Source organism: Rhinopithecus bieti, unplaced genomic scaffold, assembly GCF_001698545.2.
Source record: "Rhinopithecus bieti isolate Rb0 unplaced genomic scaffold, ASM169854v2 scaffold_20887, whole genome shotgun sequence".
Classification (NCBI taxonomy): domain Eukaryota; kingdom Metazoa; phylum Chordata; class Mammalia; order Primates; family Cercopithecidae; genus Rhinopithecus; species Rhinopithecus bieti.
This window is the reverse complement of record NW_016810001.1, coordinates 172,947-190,654: the sequence shown is the minus strand read 5'-3', so window position 1 is coordinate 190,654 and position 17,708 is coordinate 172,947. Positions and strand designations below refer to the sequence as shown.

The 17,708-nt window shown below is 36.7% G+C and overlaps 1 long non-coding RNA gene across 1 annotated transcript; it reads right to left on the bottom strand.

Moving 5' to 3' along the window:
• Positions 1-9,085: 9,085 nt before the first annotated feature.
• On the bottom strand, positions 9,086-14,467 carry LOC108541575 (uncharacterized). Its single transcript, XR_001888988.1, has 2 exons — positions 10,888-14,467; positions 9,086-10,449 (listed from the first exon to the last, which is right to left on the bottom strand). It is a non-coding gene; the product is annotated as an uncharacterized LOC108541575 (long non-coding RNA).
• Positions 14,468-17,708: the final 3,241 nt, after the last annotated feature.

The following is a 17,708-nucleotide window of genomic DNA, read 5'->3' as shown; positions in this document are numbered from 1 at the left end:
ATATATAATATATATATAATATATACACACATATATATGTATATCTTCTTTATGGATTCATTCTTTTATCTTTGTAAAACCCTTTTATCTCTGGTAGCCATTTTGTCTGAAAAGACTATTCGTTTGATATTAATATAGCCACTTCAGCTCTCTTTCGGTTACTGTTTTCATATCTTTTTGTCATCCCTTTACTTTCAATGTAGTTGTGTCTTTGAATTTTTTTTTTTTTCGAGACAGAGTCTCACTCTGTCACTCAGGCTGGAGTGCAGTGGAACAATTCTCCGCTCACTACACCTCCACTTCCTGGGTTCAAGCGATTCTCCTGCCTCAGCCTCCAGAGTAGCTGGGACTACAGGCGCCACTATGCCAGATTAATTTTTGTATTTTGTAGAGACGGGGTTTCACCATGTTGGCCAGGCTGGTCTCAAACTCCTGACCTCAGGTGATCCGCCCACCTGGTCTCTCAAAGTGCTGAGATTACAAGAGTCAGCCACCACTCCCGGCCTGTTTCTTTGATTCTCAACTGTTTGTCTTCTAGGCAGCATACACTTGAATCATGTTTTTTTTATGTCTGTTCTTCCTATCTCTGCCTTTGAATGGATTGTTTATTCACATTTAATGCAGTTACTGATAATGTGGGATTTATGGCTGCCATTTGTTTTGTGTATATGCCATGTCTTTTTGTTCCTTTATTTCTCCATCATGTCCTTTTGTGTTAAATAGCATTTTCATTCCCTTCTCATTTATTTTACTATATTTTTGGTGTTTTTTTTTATTGTTTGTCCTATGGATTACAATTAACATCTTAAATTATAACAATCCAGCAACTTAATTTCATAGTAAAAATAAATTTTACTCCTAAACGGCTCCATTATTTCTCCTCTCCTTTGTTCTGTTACTGTCATATAATTGCATCTTTACATATGGTATGCCCATCAACACAGATTTATAATTATTGCTTTATGTAGCTGCCCTTTAAATCAGGAGTAGAAAAGAGTTATAAACAAAAACTGCATTTATACTGTCTTTTATATGTACCTGTACAGTTACATGTGCTTTTTATTTCTTCATGTGTATTTAAGTTACTGTCTAGTGACCTTTCATTTCTACCTGAAGAATTCCTTTTAGTACTTCTTGTAGGGCAATCCACTAGTGTTGAATTCTCTTAGTGATTACTTATCGTGTGATCTTTTAATTTCTCCTTCATTTTTGAAGAATAGATGCACTGGAATAGAAAACTTGGATGACATTCTTTATTTTATTTTCTTTTTTTGAAACGGAATCTCACTCTGTCGCCCAGGCTAGAGTGTGGTGGTGTGATCTCGGCTCACTGCAAGCTCCGCCTCCCGGGTTCAGGCCATTCTCCTGCCTCAGCCTCCCAAGTAGCTGGGACTACAGGTGCCCGCCACCACGCCGGGCTAATTTTTTTGTATTTTTAGTAGAGACGGGGTTTCACGTGGTCTTGATCTCCTGACCTCGTGATCCACCCGCCTCGGCCTCCCAAAGTGCTGAGATTACAAGCGTGAGCCACTGCGCCCGGCCGACAGTCTTTATTTTCTTTCTGAGTATGTTATCCCAGTTCCTTCTGAACTGCAGTTTCTGAGCTGGTCATATTATGAAGCATCTCTTGTACATGATGAGTCACTTTTGTCTTACTGTTTCAAGATTCTTTGTCTTTGACTAATTTTTTTTATTTTTAAAACTTTTCTATTGCGGTAAAATACATGTAACACAAAATTGATCATCGTAACCATTGTTGAGTGTAGAGTTTAGTGGTATTAAATATATTCAGAATGTTGTGCAACCATCACCAAATCCATCTACATAACTGTTTTATCTTATAAAACTGAAATTCTATACCCATTAAACAGTAACTCTCCATTTTCTCCTCCCTCCAGCCCCTAGCAGCCACCATTCTACTTTCTTTCTGTATGATTTTGACTACTTTAAGTACCTCGTAAATGGCATCATGCTGTATTTGTGGTTTTGTGACTGGTTTATTTCACTTAGCCTAATGTCCTCAAGGTTCATCAATGTTGCAGTATACTTCAAAATGTTCTTCCTTTTTACGGCTGAATAATATTCAATTGTATTTATATTCCACATTTGCTTATCCATTCATCTGTTGATGAACACTTGCGTTCCTTCAGTGTTTTAACTATTCTGAATAATATTCCTATTAACATGGCTGTCCAAATACCTCTTTGAGAACCTGCTATGAATTCTATTGGGTATATAACAAGACATGAAATTGCTGAATCTTACAGTAATTCTGCTTTTATATGTTTGAGGAAACACTATACCATTTTCCACAGTGGCTGTACCATTTTGCATTCACAGCAATAGTGTACAAGGGTTCCAACCTCTCTACGTCATCACCAACACTTATTATTTTCTGATTCTTTTCATAGTTACCATCCTAAGAGATGTGAGGTGTTATCTCACTGTGGTTTTGATTTACATTTGCCTAATGATTAGTGATGTTGAGACTATTTTTAAGTGCTTATTAGCCATTCGTATATCTTTAGAGAAATGTTTTTTTTTTTACTTTTGACATTTAATTATAATGTATCTCGCTAAGGTTGTCTTTGAGTTATTCCTACTTGGAGTTGAGCTTCTTGGATGTATATATTAATGTAGTCCATCAAATTTGGGTAGATTTTGGCTATTATTTCTTCAAAAGTTCTTTCTGCCCCTGTATATTCTCTTTCCTTCTGGTACTTCCATTATATGTATGTTTGTATGCTTGATGGTGCCCCATATTTCTCAGAGGCTCTGCTCACTTTAAAAAAATTATTTAACATTTCTGTTTATCAGACTAGATAATCTCATTGGACCTATCTTGAAAGGTGCTGATTCCTTCTTTTGCCAGTTCAAATCTATTGTTGAGCACATCTAGTAAATTTTTTATTTCAGTACTTTTCAACTTCAGAATTTCTGCTTAGTTCTTTTTATAATTTCTCTCTGTATCAATCCTTCCCAAACTTTTCTTTAGTCCTATAAACATGGTCTCCTTTTGTTTTTTGAACATATTTGAAATAGCCAATTCAAAAGTCTTTGTCTAGTAAGTCTAAGGTCAAAGCTTCCTCAAGAACACTTTCTATTGATTGCTCCTTTTCCTGTGTGTCAGCCATAATTCCTTTTTTTTAATGTCTCGTACTTTTTGTTGACACTCGGACATTTAAAATATAATCTGGCAACTTTGGAAATCAGATTCCACCACTACACCCAACTCCCAGAGTTTGTTGTTGTTGCTATTTTTTGTTGTCCAACTCCCTCCTCCCCCAACCCTCCACTACCCTCCCCAGCCTCTGATAACCCTCATTCTACTCATTCTACTCTCTATGTCCATGAGTTGAATTGTTTTGATTTTCAGATTCCACAAATAAGTGAAAACATGCTATGTTAATCTTTCTGTCCCTGGCTTGTTTCACTTAATGATTGCTAGTTCCATCCATGTTGTTGCAAATGACTGGATCTCATTCTTTTTATGACTGAATAGTACTCCATTGTGTGTATGTACCACATTTTCTTTATCCATTCATCTGTTGATGGACACTCAGGTTGCTTCCAAATCTTAGCTATTGTAAACAGTGCTGCAACAAACAGGAGTGCAGATATATTTCATATACTGATTTCCGTTCTTTTGGGCATATACCCAGCAGTGCATATTTGCTGAATCTTATGGTAGCTCAACTTATAGTTTTTTGAGAAAACTTGAAACTGTTATAGTGGTTGTACTAATTGACATTTCCAACAACAGTGTACGCGGTTTCTCTGTTCACATCTTCACCAGCATTTGACATTTCTTATGGAGTAATCTGCTGGTAATGAATTCCTTCAGCTATTATAAGTCTGAAAAAATCTTTATTTTTGCCTTCAATTTTGAAAGTTCTTTTCACTGGATATAGATTTCTAGTACATAGTTTTTTAATCCTGTCAGTACTTTAAATATGTTCTTCCAACGTCTTCTTATGTGCATACTGTCTGGTGAGAAAGTTGTCCTATTTATCTTTCTTCCTTTCTACATTACATAATCATGCTGTATCTTGGTGTAATTTTCTTCATATTTCTTGTACTTGGTATGCATTAAGGCTCTTGGATATGTGGATTTATGCTTTCATTTAATTTGGAAAATTTTCACCTACTATTTTCAAAACAGTTTTCTGCCCTTTTCCCTTTGCTGTACAGACTGTATTCATGTATATCAAGAAACTTAAAGTTTTCCATATCTCACTGATGCTTTGTTGATTATTTTCACTTCTATTTTCTCTTTGTGTTTCATGTTGAATTTGCTATATTGCTATGACTTCATGTAGACGAACTTTTTTCTTCTGCAGTATATAATTTGCCATTAATCCCATTCAGTATATATTTTAATCTCAGAAATTGTAGTCTTTGTCTCTAGTAGTTCTATTTGTTTCATTTACATATATATATCTTCTTAGTCTCAACTTTTAATATATGGAATATGGTTATAGTGACTGTTCTAGTGACCTTGTTTATTAACTCCATCCTCTGTCATTTCTGGATAGGTTTACACATATTTTTCTCTCTAATATGGGTCATAATTTTCTGTTTCTTTGCATGTCTAGTAGTTTTTTCATTTAAAACTGGACATTGTGATCTTGTCTTGCTGAATACTGTGTATTTTTTCACCTTTTTTTTTTTTTTTTTTTTTTTTTTGAGACAGGGTTTTGCTCTTATTGCCCAGGCTGGAGTGTGACGGTGCGATCTCGGCTCACTGCAACCTCCGCCTCCCGGGTTCAAGTGATTCTCCTGCCTCAGCCTCCCTATTAGCTGGGATTACAGCCATATGCCATCACACCCTGCTAAGTTTTGTATTTTTAGTAGAGACGGGGTTTCACCCTATTGGCCAGGCTGGTCTTGAACTCCTGACCTCAGGTCATCCACCCACCTAGGCCTCCCAAAGTGCTGGGATTGCAGGCATGAGCCACCATGCCCTGCCTGTATTTTTTTTAAATCTTAAAAATACTTTTAGCTTTGTTCTGAAACAGTTAAATTACTTGGAAACTGTTTGTTCCTTTCAATTCTTACTGGTAATATTTTTTAGGTAAGTCTGGAGCAATGCTCAGTCTAGGACCAACTTTTCCCCATTACTGGGGCAAGACCTTTCTGTGTTTTTGTGTAACATTCCATGAATCCTGAATTTTGCTATTCTGGCTAGTGGGAATATGTCCTATTGCTGAGCACATGTGAATGTCAACCACTGTTACCTCTACTTCTTTCAGTTTGTTCTTTCTTTGGCCTCAGATAATTTCATTGTATGAGTGAGATGATCAGTATTCTGATGAATACTCAAGGAGGACCCTCCCTCTGCAGATCTCTGGAGTTTCTCTCTCTCTCTCTCTCTCTCCCCTCCCTTCCCTGCCGTGTGTGTGTGTGTGTGTGTGTGTGTGTGTGTGTGTGTGTGTGTGAATCTCTCTCCTCCTTATTCCTTATCCCATGAATTATAGCCACCTTCATCTTGGATGCTGAGCTCCACCTCTTCAATTTAGGAAGTCTACTTGGGTTCCCCAACTCTAACCCATGGCCTAAAATCGCTCTCAAATCAGTAAGCCCAGGCAATTGTAGGCTTCACCAAATTTGTTCCTAATCTCTTAAGGATCCCTGTTTTTTATTGCCTGATTCCAGTGTCTTTAAAACAAAAACAAAAACAAAAACCAAACCCTTGTTTCATATTTTGGGTGTTTTGGGGATTGTTCAGGTGGGATGGTAAAACTGATCTATCTTGGCCAGAAGCAGAAGTCTTCCTGAAGTTTTTTAGTCCTCATTATTTCCAATGCCTTGGTGCCAGGGCAGGGTATATATTCACTACAACAGCAGGTCAAAATTATTCAAGATTTTGTTTACTATGTGGCATGTGGGCTTTCAGTGTAGGGTTATCTGGTGTGTCTCTTGCAATATGAATATTTGTATTAAGATGGCCTAATCTTTTGTCACAGTGGTGTCTCAGTTTTCTCTCAATTGGAATTTCAGTTAACATGTGTTTCTCTTTAATTCTAGCAGGATGGGGTTTTACTTTTCCTATCACAAGTGAGGAAAGTGGAAAATGGTTTTAAAGTCTTGGAATTCACAGAAAGAAGTCCTGTGAACACCATGTGAAATTAAGCCATTCTTGTTGAGGGAAGGGAGTATAATAACAGGGAGGGAGAGGAGACAATATTCCTTTTAAATCCTATATGGCAAACTTTCATTTTCCATGACTACTATGAGTCAGAAAACTGTAGTTTAAGAAGAAATCTTTCCAATCATTCCATCCCATTCCCCTACAAGACCTTTTATTAAGACTTTAAAAGCTAGGAAAGATGATTAAAATAACTTCTCCAAGGGAGAGAAGTAAATGAACAGAGATGTAGTTGAAGACTAATAGGGATTGGTCTATACTACATCTAAGATTCCTTGCAATTCCAAGCCCAATTCCAGAATACCCACTCTATACAGAGTCAACTATCAGTTTCTAAAGTGTTATGGAGTCAAACTAGACCGTTTAAAGACTAAATGTTGACCGAGTGTCATTGTCACATATCCACAAAAAGACATGGTAGTCTTTCAAAAAATTTTTTTTCAAGTATCTATATCACACATGAGTTTTATCTACTGTAATTAAAGTAATATATTTAGCTATAATTCTAAGGACTAAGCACCACCACCAATATCTCCTGTGTTCCTGGAATGAACATAATCTTACTATAAAGAGGGGAAAAACAGAATGAAAACAAGGTTGGAAAGATAGTCCCTAGCTGCTTGTGAGAAAGTTAAAACAACTGTAACAAAAGTCTGAGCATGGATATATTTTAAACGGCCTACATACTTTTAATTCCCTGAAAATAATGCAGAAAATCTAAAAATGTTGAAAACCTTCTTGGGGATTACAAGTGTGGAAATACAGAATGAATTGCAAACTTTACATTTTTTTCTGTAGATATTTAAGAATCTGTTTCCATTTCAATATTTCCTTGCTCTTTTTGTTATTGAAATGCTAATTCAGATGATTGCCAGTGAAATAGAAGATCCTATAATGGATATTCTGAGATTGAAAAGTGAAGGAGGGTATTGCTTCTAGTTCAATTCTATGGACCCAAACATTCAACATTAAATAAAATCAATGGTCTCCTCCTAAATTCTCAGGACTTTATTTTAAGTAAGCTTTCCTCATTTACATAGCATGGCACTGATGTTACTGACAAATTCCAATGTAGCATGCAACAGTGGTTCCTAATTGCTTTAGCATTTATCATGCACAAGAGACAGGAGGGAAGTTGTCTCATTTTGTACAGCTCAGTTGCATTTCTTATCTCTGAAGTACATTTAGGCAGCAAACTGGGATTTAAGGTAGCTGCCTGAAAACCAGCATCCATTAACATGCATATCTTGGGGGGAAAATGAATTGGGTTTTCTAAAGCAGAGTACAGTTCCATCTCATTCTGTGCATTAATTTTACATAATTTCTCTTTTGCACATTTATAAATTAAAGACCATAATCCTCCTTACCCATACAAATTCTCATGCTCACGTTTTCCAGGTTGTGCCTTTTGTCTGCTTTGTTTTCAAAACATCTATGTTATTTTTCCTTTTTTGCCCACACTATGCAGATGTAAGTTTTCAAAAAATTATGAAAAAGAATTTTGGTGTACTTCCAAGATACCCTTTGGGCTCAATTAGCACCTGGTAATATTCTTCCAAGCAGTCATGGGAGATGCTTAACTACTGTGCACTTAGGCATCTTTTACCTGACAAGTCTTCTGAACAGGTTTTATGTTATAAAGAAACAGTACCCCTTCACATTCTACAGCAAACATTTGGTTACCATATATGAGTCTTGGAGAGTGGGGGAGCTCAAGTTCTGCTTATGCACTCTTGAATGTAATCCTTCCTGCCAGTGAGTTCTGATGATTTTTCTAAGCAGCCACAGACTACGGCTACTGTTCCAGGAATTCAAATCCCATTAAGATGTAAACCCCCAAAGGGGTATACAAAATCAGATGGACTGAGAAGCACAGGTGTGCCTATTTGTCTTTGAGGGGCTGTTTGGATGAATAAATTATATTTGGACTATGCCCTGACAAATATAGATTGCCCCCTTGAAGTGAGGATTAAAGTTTATGTATATATACATATGTATATAGGGGTATGTAAATATACACTGATCCTAAAATGGTCACTGCTGTAGACAGTTTCTAACAGTTTCTAATAATAAAGGCAGTCTAATTACACCTTCCTATTGTGACATAGATATTGTTTTACAAAATACCCCCTAGGTGCATCAAGTGAAGTCAAGCTTTACAATCAACTTAATTGTCTGTATATAGACAATCCATGTACCTTGTAGATTTTGCACACCATTTATGACTTGCTTTCCTATCCTGTGGCCCATGTGATCCCACAGATGCCGTCTTTGGACAGACACTGGTCTCTAAGTCTTACTCTTACTGCCCTTCTGCGTGGCAAGGGTGATTTGGTAAAGAACGAATCAGGGGTAGGGGCCAATTATTTTTCTAGAGTTCTTTTAAACTTTTGGTTTCCAATAAGGCAGGCATTATAATTTGCTAATAAATTATTGATATTCAATCCATCTATCCTTCTATATTCCATCAGTGCAAGCATACTTTCTTGTCTGTGACGAGTTTATTTTCCACGTACTCACAGTTGCCTTCCGAGTGGTTAAAAATAAGAAAATGAAAAGGGAGTCATTTAAAGGGCAAGAGCAAGTGTCAAGGGAAGGAGACAGAAAAAAAAAAGTAAATGATCACCTCAACCTCCTTGAGTAGTTGCTTCAATATAGGATTCACTCATTATCCAAGGTCTGCATGAAAAGTTAAGTAAGTCATTTTATAAATTGCTCTACACTAGTATCACCTCCACATTTGAAAAATCAAGAGTTGACTTTACTGAACTCTATTGAAAAGCCTCATGTTTCTAGGCAAAGTACCTTTAACCCAAACCCTAAAATACCCCATTTGTTTCATTCTGAAAAATGCAGTCAATCCTACGACAAAGCAGGAAAATATATTTATAATAAAGTAGAGACAATAGTATTAAAAATGAATCTCCACAGGAATAATTTACATGAACACATTTATTGTGAGTAGCTCTATGGAAAGGCAAGTCAGATATATATAGATATACATATATATATAAACACTATACAGAGTTGCAAAGTCGTCTCCCAAAACCGCAAACGAGATGTTTACAAAGAAAAGAAAGTACAAGAGTATTTACAAAGGAAGACAAAGCCAAAGCAACTCAAAGCATATCTGTGAAGCAGAAATAGCAGATGTAATTAGCTGGTGGAACTGTAAAGTTTCAGTTTTTAACGACCAAGTGACTATGCCTGATACCAAATTAAATGTAGAGGTCACACACACACAAAAAAATTCCATCATTGTTTTTTCTTAACAGCAGCATGAACTGATAGCTGGAAGGTAAGTGATATGTTGGTAAACATATTCCTTAAAGATTCTTCCAGCACAATACTGAATAAATTAATTGTCTGTAAACTAATAAATAACGACAAAAAGATTGCATTTGTTATGCTGTACCTGTGACTATGTGTACCTGTTACTATTTGTATAACACATACTACTGTGTATGAGGTTTCTCATTCATTTATTCAGCAACTGTTACATCTGTGCTGTACCCTCTTTACCCTGTCTGCTGGCAGCTTCTGAACCTAATATGCAAATAAAGTGATATAGCATTTTCCCCCAAGTAATCTTTTTTCCCACAATTCTGAACAATTATTACTTAACTTACTTGAAAATAAAATGGTGACAGAAGGCTTGAAAAAAGCCTGCCTAAAGAGCACGTTGTTATCATAATGAACAAAAGCCACACTGCATTATTTGATTAGGTTGGAAAAAGAGAAGAGTCTGAAGGAACTGAAGAAGTTGATGCCCTAGCAGTGACCAGTAACTGGAACAATGACAGATCTCGTAGCCACATCCTCTCCTCAGCACAATTTACAAGGGGAAAAAAGAGCCCACCATCCTTTGGTTGGTAGGCAAGGAAAAACAGAAGTCAACTCAGTTCTTTGGAAAAGTTAGTTTAGCAACATGTACTATATAAGCTTGCTTGAAGATAGAAGTACACATTCAAAGACATCAAAACCAAGTAGTGAAAAACTTTAGATAAATATTACACTACTTCAAAGTTGCACTTTAAATGCGAAGCAAATTTCATTTTAACAGTTTACACACAACAGGTACATCTACAATCACATGTACACAGGTACACAAAGGTGTACATACACACGAATATGCACACACACTAGTGCTCACACACACACAGACACTCAAACACTCACACCCATCTGTGATATGATGAGGTTTGCCAATGATGGTACAGCAAGCCAAGATTTGTGTGCCACCACGAAACAAAGCTCTAAGCAAGCTTCAAGACCTTTGTACCTATTCTTGTGGTCACCACCTTGCTAGTGTCATGTTCTCAAAGGTCCAGGTTCCTAAAATCTTAATTCAGTTTACATCAGAGGCAAGCAAAATAGAACAGGGAGGAGCTTGCTCTGATTTGTTTTTTTAATTTGGTACATCTTATATTGGCTCAATATCCAGAAGGAAACAAGGCCTTTAAGAGGTTCCTTTTGGCTTAAGTTTTCATCAGAATATCGATTGATAAGTAAACACTAATTTCTTGAATATGGGAAACTGATCTCTTTATAGTAGCCATGGGCATAGGAGGGAGAGTGTGCATTGGGGAAAATGGAGAAATAATAAGAAAAGTAGAATAGAGGTTGAAAGTGGGGAGAGGCCCAGAGAAGCAGGGAGGGGCCTTGGGAAGAGACNGCCACCACGAAACAAAGCTCTAAGCAAGCTTCAAGACCTTTGTACCTATTCTTGTGGTCACCACCTTGCTAGTGTCATGTTCTCAAAGGTCCAGGTTCCTAAAATCTTAATTCAGTTTACATCAGAGGCAAGCAAAAATAGAACAGGGAGGAGCTTGCTCTGATTTGTTTTTTTAATTTGGTACATCTTATATTGGCTCAATATCCAGAAGGAAACAAGGCCTTTAAGAGGTTCCTTTTGGCTTAAGTTTTCATCAGAATATCGATTGATAAGTAAACACTAATTTCTTGAATATGGGAAACTGATCTCTTTATAGTAGCCATGGGCATAGGAGGGAGAGTGTGCATTGGGGAAAATGGAGAAATAATAAGAAAAAGTAGAATAGAGGTTGAAAGTGGGGAGAGGCCCAGAGAAGCAGGGAGGGGCCTTGGGAAGAGACTTCTGAAGAGCTTTGCTTCTTTTAGGAGGTAAATGTAAGTTTCATAATAAATGAAAAATAATAGGTTTGGAAATACTCAATCGATTTTCAGGCAGAACATCACAGTGTTGTATGTGAACAAATAGACAGCTGTTTCTCAGTTCTGCCTTTAAAATGTTGGAAATGTTCAATTAGGATATCAGTTTCATTGACATTTAACATGAGCAGAATATTGCAGTTTTGCTAATAAGCAAAACTTTAAATAATCTGCCCTTTAGTCCTGCCTGTAAGATATTGGTAATGTTCCATCAAGATATCAGTTCAGTTGACATTTAATTCATTGATCAAGAAATGTTTTGTGTGTGTAATACTCGGAAAAAAGATTCCAGATCATACCTACCTTCCCATTATGACAGCTTTTTTTTCTTTATGTGCTGGTTTAAAGGTTTTTCAACTTCAAAATTGAATCTAAATATTTTACATTATTAAAATTGGCATTGACCAAATTTATACATATTCTAAGTAACTTTTTTTAAAGAGGGAAAGAGTTATGAGATGCTCACTCATATAGTATCTGTTCCCTTTCAAAGGGACATACTGGGGAGGAATACCAGAAAACAAAAACAAAGCACAATGTAAATATTGTTAATTAGAAATCACTGGATCCATAAGCAGCAGTACGAATGATCTGCATTAATAGGATCATTCAATTGCCAGAGTCCACTTGTAGGCTTGTAGAAATTTGGGTTGCTTTCTACTCAGAAGCCTCTGAGTTTTCTTTCCTTTAGGCAGATCTGGAGTAGATGAAGATAAAATTCCATATGCATCACTTTTCTTCTAAAATGTGTTTTTGTGGCAATATAATCACTCTAGGAAAAAAGATGATAAAACAAAAGTTACTTGCAGAATTAATGTGGAGAGCTGTCACCCCCACCCCGTTTTAAAACAAAACAACACAAAACAAAACAAAATCTAACTAGAAGTTTTTGAGAGATATATAGAGGAGACTGCCTGGGCATGGACATGGTTAATCAACTCTGCTGGCTGCCTGTCAGGAATATCAGCTGGGCAAAGACACAAGGGCAGTTATTCCTCTTGGCCCCAGGGTGCCACTCTGACATTTCTGGTGGACAGCATCTTTGCATGTGCGTGCACTGTTCTACTTTCTTCCAGTGGAGCCCACAAGTGAGCCAGGCATTGTGCAGAGAAACAGATTTTTTTATTCTTCTTCTACATGTTTGACTATGCCTTCACCAGGTTATATGGCACAAGTCATAGGATTTAAGTACAGCCTTGGAGATGGTCTCTAGACCCAATCATTGAATTTCTTCTCATAGAACAAAGTCATACCTGCAAAGGAGACTTGAAATTCTCATCTGTTTAATAAAAGAAAAAAGTTCCAGCATTATTCTCTTGGCTTTCTGCTTTTGAGTGGGTACATAATGGGGAGTGTGGCAGGGGGTGTGGATCAGATACACAGAAGAAGGTGTTGGACCAGGGAAGGGACAGGAATAAATGATCAGCAAATTGATTATGGGATGCCAGTGTTACCTTAAGATCAGGTCCCCACAAAGTACCAAGTATTCTATTTTATTTGAGACATCCTAAAAGAATCCATGGAAAACATCCTCCAGAGTGGGATTCAAGTACAAGATTGTGTATTAAACTGGAAATATACATTTTAAGTATTCATTTTCTTATCAAAGGTTTTACAATTTTTTTAAAGAGATGAGGTCTCACTACGCTACCCAGGGTGAAGAGCAGTGGCATGATTATGGCTCACTGCAGCCCCACCCAGACTCCTGGGCTCGAGGATTTTAAAAATGTAACAAATTTGCAGCTGGATAAAGCACTGAGTGGGAAGAGTACATTTCCCTCTTACTACTTGTATCTCTTCATTAAGATTCATTGTATAGGTTTGTTCTTGCAGATTAGAAGGTTAAAAAAAATGCCAGCCATGGTGGCTCATGCCTATAATCCCAGCACTTTGGGAGGCCAAGGCAGGTGGATCCCTTGAAGCCAGGAATTCAAGAACAGGCTGGGCAACATGATGAAACCCTGTCACGCCACTACACTCCAGCCTGGGTGACAGAGTGAGGCCCTGTCTCAAAAAAATGCCATAGATTAGTAAAGATATTAAGTTTTCCTGTCAGCTTTGGGTTTAGGAAATTTTACATTTTATGTATCTAGTTGTACACAGGAAGAAAGGAGTCTGTGATAACTACAGTTAACTGTGAGACTGCATATTAGTAACTGTTATTTGCTGCAAAATTAGGCTAGACCAGTATTACAGAGTGTTATCAGATATCAGCTACATTTTAAAATAGATATTTAAGGTTAGAAAGGTATTTCACCTAGTTTAGTTTACTATTTTGTTTTAATACCAAAAATATCTTCATGTGTCCATATATAGCACATTGCATGTGTTTTAAAAGGGACTTCTTGCTGTCTTATATGATACACTGGATTTCATATATATTTTTCCAGAAACCTGAAAATTAAGCTCCATATAATTACCCTATTGGCATTATACTAAGATTAGGAACATTTGCTGTTATTGGAGTTGTTTTTCTTTCTTCTTTCCCTTTTTTAAATGACAGAACCTCTACTAAAATTTGATTCATATTGCCATTCCTTTCCTATAACACCTACACCAGCATTAAGTGAATGCTTGATAACTTAATAACAAGTGACAAATAATTGTGTAATTTCATGTTTACTTTACAAAATACATTTGTCAATTCTTGATTAACTATGCTAGTAGAAAGGAATAATGCTATCCAAAACAGGATAATCCCAAAATAATTTAACTTGCTTTTGAGATGCATTATGGGAACCTGAGCCACAGATTTGCCTTTATAATCCTATTTTACTTAGGCCAATATTAAAATAAGTTTACATTCCCGGGGCACATTCCAAAGAACAGCGTAAGGAAGCAACTCAGAAGCTTGCTGGGTGGCAAAGGAAAGCAATTCGAGATTAAAACTTGATTGTGAACAGTCTGCAAAATGAATATTAAAGGGCTAACAGTCATACCTTAGATTTGTCTCCCATTCATTTTTATGTGATTTCACCATCAGAAAGGTAAATGGTGATGCTTTTAATAATGTGGTCTGTTTTGGATGTATTATTCGCATTTGATACTGACAGGTTATACTTACCTTATTGTATATTCTTATTTTCCCAATTAATCAAAGGTCTTTTAAACAACAACTTAATTTCACCCCANGCTTAGCATTGTCTCTGGAGTATACGTAGGTGTTTTTTTTTTTTGTTTTGTTTTTGTTTGTTTTCTCAATGAGAAGAGATCATCATACTTTTCTGTGCCCTGTGATTGTAGTGGAGGATGATTCTCCAGGACTTGATAAAATTAAGTGCTATTGCTCAAGGCTAAAAATCACTAATAATCGCTGGTAGTCTTTACAACAACAATTATACCAGATTATTATCTCCTTCATAGATCAGATGATGAAACACCTTTGTCCCCACAATGGCAATAGTTTTGGGACAGAATGGTCAAAAGAATCTGTAAGGGAAATGTATGACACTTGTAAACCCCTAGCTCCTCAAAGGTCAGCTCACTCGTTTCACATCTGCGCCTTGTTAGCAGGCCCTGGGCCACTTATGCATGTGCATATTCCAGTCTTGAATATCTGGATACAAACTCTATGGAGATCAGCTACAGGATTTTCATGGTAGGTCAGCTTCTCCACTACCTCCGAACACACACATGGGACACTTCACTCTGCTGCCTAGTTACTGCCAACTTAAGGAATGGAAGTTACTAGAATTCTAATATAGGCCGTTTCAAATTTACAAAACATGTTCCAAGGTCACTGTTTAGTTGAAACTCAGAATAAATTATCTTATAGAAACAATGTCATAAATTAATGGTGGACAGATTCATAGCTTTGTCTAGATATGCCTATATTTAACCTATGCAGCTCCTGAACTAACAGAGAACTATTTTGACTATACCCAGTCATCATTTCTGAGGAAAGACGTATGTGAAGTTTCAGTTTGAGACTCCAGGAATATATGTCTTCCAGCCATGGCAATAGGAATTGTGTCCCCCAAACTCCACCAGCTACAATAGTCGGAGGCAGGGTGACAGTGGAAGGGAAACTATAGTAAAAGCTGCAGCAACAATAAGGACTTCATCATGGAGGTGGTTGGGGGCACAGGACTCTGAGTGCGAGGACAAGGTTGGTATGCTTTCAAGACTGGAGGCATAACAGTTTAAAAAGCAAGAGTGAAAATCACATTTGCTGGTCAGACTGTCAAGGGCCCCATAGGTACACATGTGAGCAATTTTCAAGACTGTGAGATAGAAACTTCACTGATATTCTTTCTAAGTTTCAAGTCTATAAGTAGGAAATTATTATTCATAGGGAGAAAAATTATATAAATTGTCAAAACTAGTTAAAGTGACTACAATTTACAGGGAATTAGATATTTGGTAAATCCAGAAGGTGTGGCTAGCATCAAACATATTGTGATCAATCCAACCATGAAAATAGCTTTAAACATCAGCCCAGCTGCTTCTGTGCCAAGTGACAGTATGGCAGGCAGCACAGCCTTGGATCTGTGCAACAAGGATCCCCACAAGGAAGGCTGCCTCTGCAAGCTAAGTGCAAGAAGCCTGTGTACTGGGAGTGATCAATATCTGGAGAAGTAAGCCCTCTATGGGCCCTGCAGGACTCCCACAGTGGCCCTCTCCTTTTCAGCCAGCGAAAGACCAGGAAAGGGCATGTTTGCCTGAATTTAAGGGCACAAGTGTGGCAAAGGGCACATGAGGGTAAGACTCATAGAACACAACCAATGTAACCCTAACCAATAAAAAAGAGGTATCAGGAAGCTAAGAGAAAATAGCAGTAACTTTCTCATTTCACTTAATAAGTATTTGAGGACATGTTTTCCATTCTAAAAAGAATTAATTATTCAGCCAGAAGTTGAAAGGTACCCTCTAAAAATGCAAATCTAAAATAGTATATAATTTACACTAGAAAAATCTTTAAACATTCCTATTTCTCAAGTGTTGAATCTACTTTTCCAAAATAAGGTGGAAATGTGAGACCTGTAGCTACATTACCAATAATCAATGCAGAATTGCTAGAGAATATATTTTAAGTTCATATGGCAAGCACATTTTTCTTGGCAATTTTATCAATAGCTTTAAAATCAGCAATGCAATGGTTATGGCAAAAACTCAGTGCATTGTGATGTATTTATTTCATTATTATAAAAAGCAGTGTTTTAAATTTCTCATTTCTCATTCAAGACCAAGCAACATTTTCTAGTACACGATCCTCACTATCTGAGAGTCTGGCAGCACCTCTTAGAGAAAATATACTGAAGGTTTTAATTAAGCATTTTACAAAAGCTATTTTCCAATACTGCCAATAAAACGTCTGGGCTATTTTTTACATACTCTTAAAGCCTTAAAAAAGGTGCTAAATCAAAATGAACTTAATTGTAAATAGGGATTTTTATGTCCCAAGGAGAGAGTTTGATTTTCAAGGCTTTTAAAATCTACTTGCCTGACTGCCAAAACCAGGTTTACTTTTTAAACAAATGAAGAACATCTATTGCTACACTGCTTATTCTTCCACCTGTCTTGCTTTATCCTGTTTTGCCTACTGTGCTGGTTTAGATTAAAATACCAAACTTTATAATGAAGGAAGAAATTAAATGAAAAGACTTTTTGCTATAACTCCCAAATGTCAATGAATTATTAGGAAAATCAAAGAAATCTAACTTCTAAAGAAATGACCATTAATGGAAATTTACTGAATGCACCCTCAATTCACTTTCTTTCCTTTCAATGTTTCTGTGGGATCTAAATAGATACACACACTATTTGTGTTTGGGCAGTAAAGATTAACCAACTCCTCCCCAGATCAGATTTAAAACATTCAATTCCAGCACAAGTTAAATTCTTTTATTCTAAGAGCCAGGGCAAACAGTTCAATGTAATAAAATTACCCAAGTCCTGAAAGATAGTCCACGGTTATAATGCTCTGAATGAATTACTTTCAACAAAATTTGCTACTATCAAGTGAAAGCAAATTTGTAATTTTTTCCTAATCATTACCCATGTAATAATCTGTCACCAATGGAAAATAACAGACTACACACCTGATTAAAGGGAGGTGTCATGTGTTGGGTGGAGCACTGGACTTGAAATCAGATGTATGAGTTAGATTTTCAGCTCTGCCACTTACCTTTTTGATCTCAGGAAAATTCTCAACATGGGCTTCATTTCCAGTACTTACCGTCCATCAGTAAAATAATGAATGTGAATGTGCTTTGCAAACTATAAGGCAATCTGCAACTGGAAAGCATTTCCTCAATCAACAATTTGACAATTTAACAATAAACCCTTTTAAATCACATAAACTATTCCTTAGTTCTCCCTACACTCGTCAGCCACATCTATTCCCACAGGAATTTTTTTTTTTTTTTTT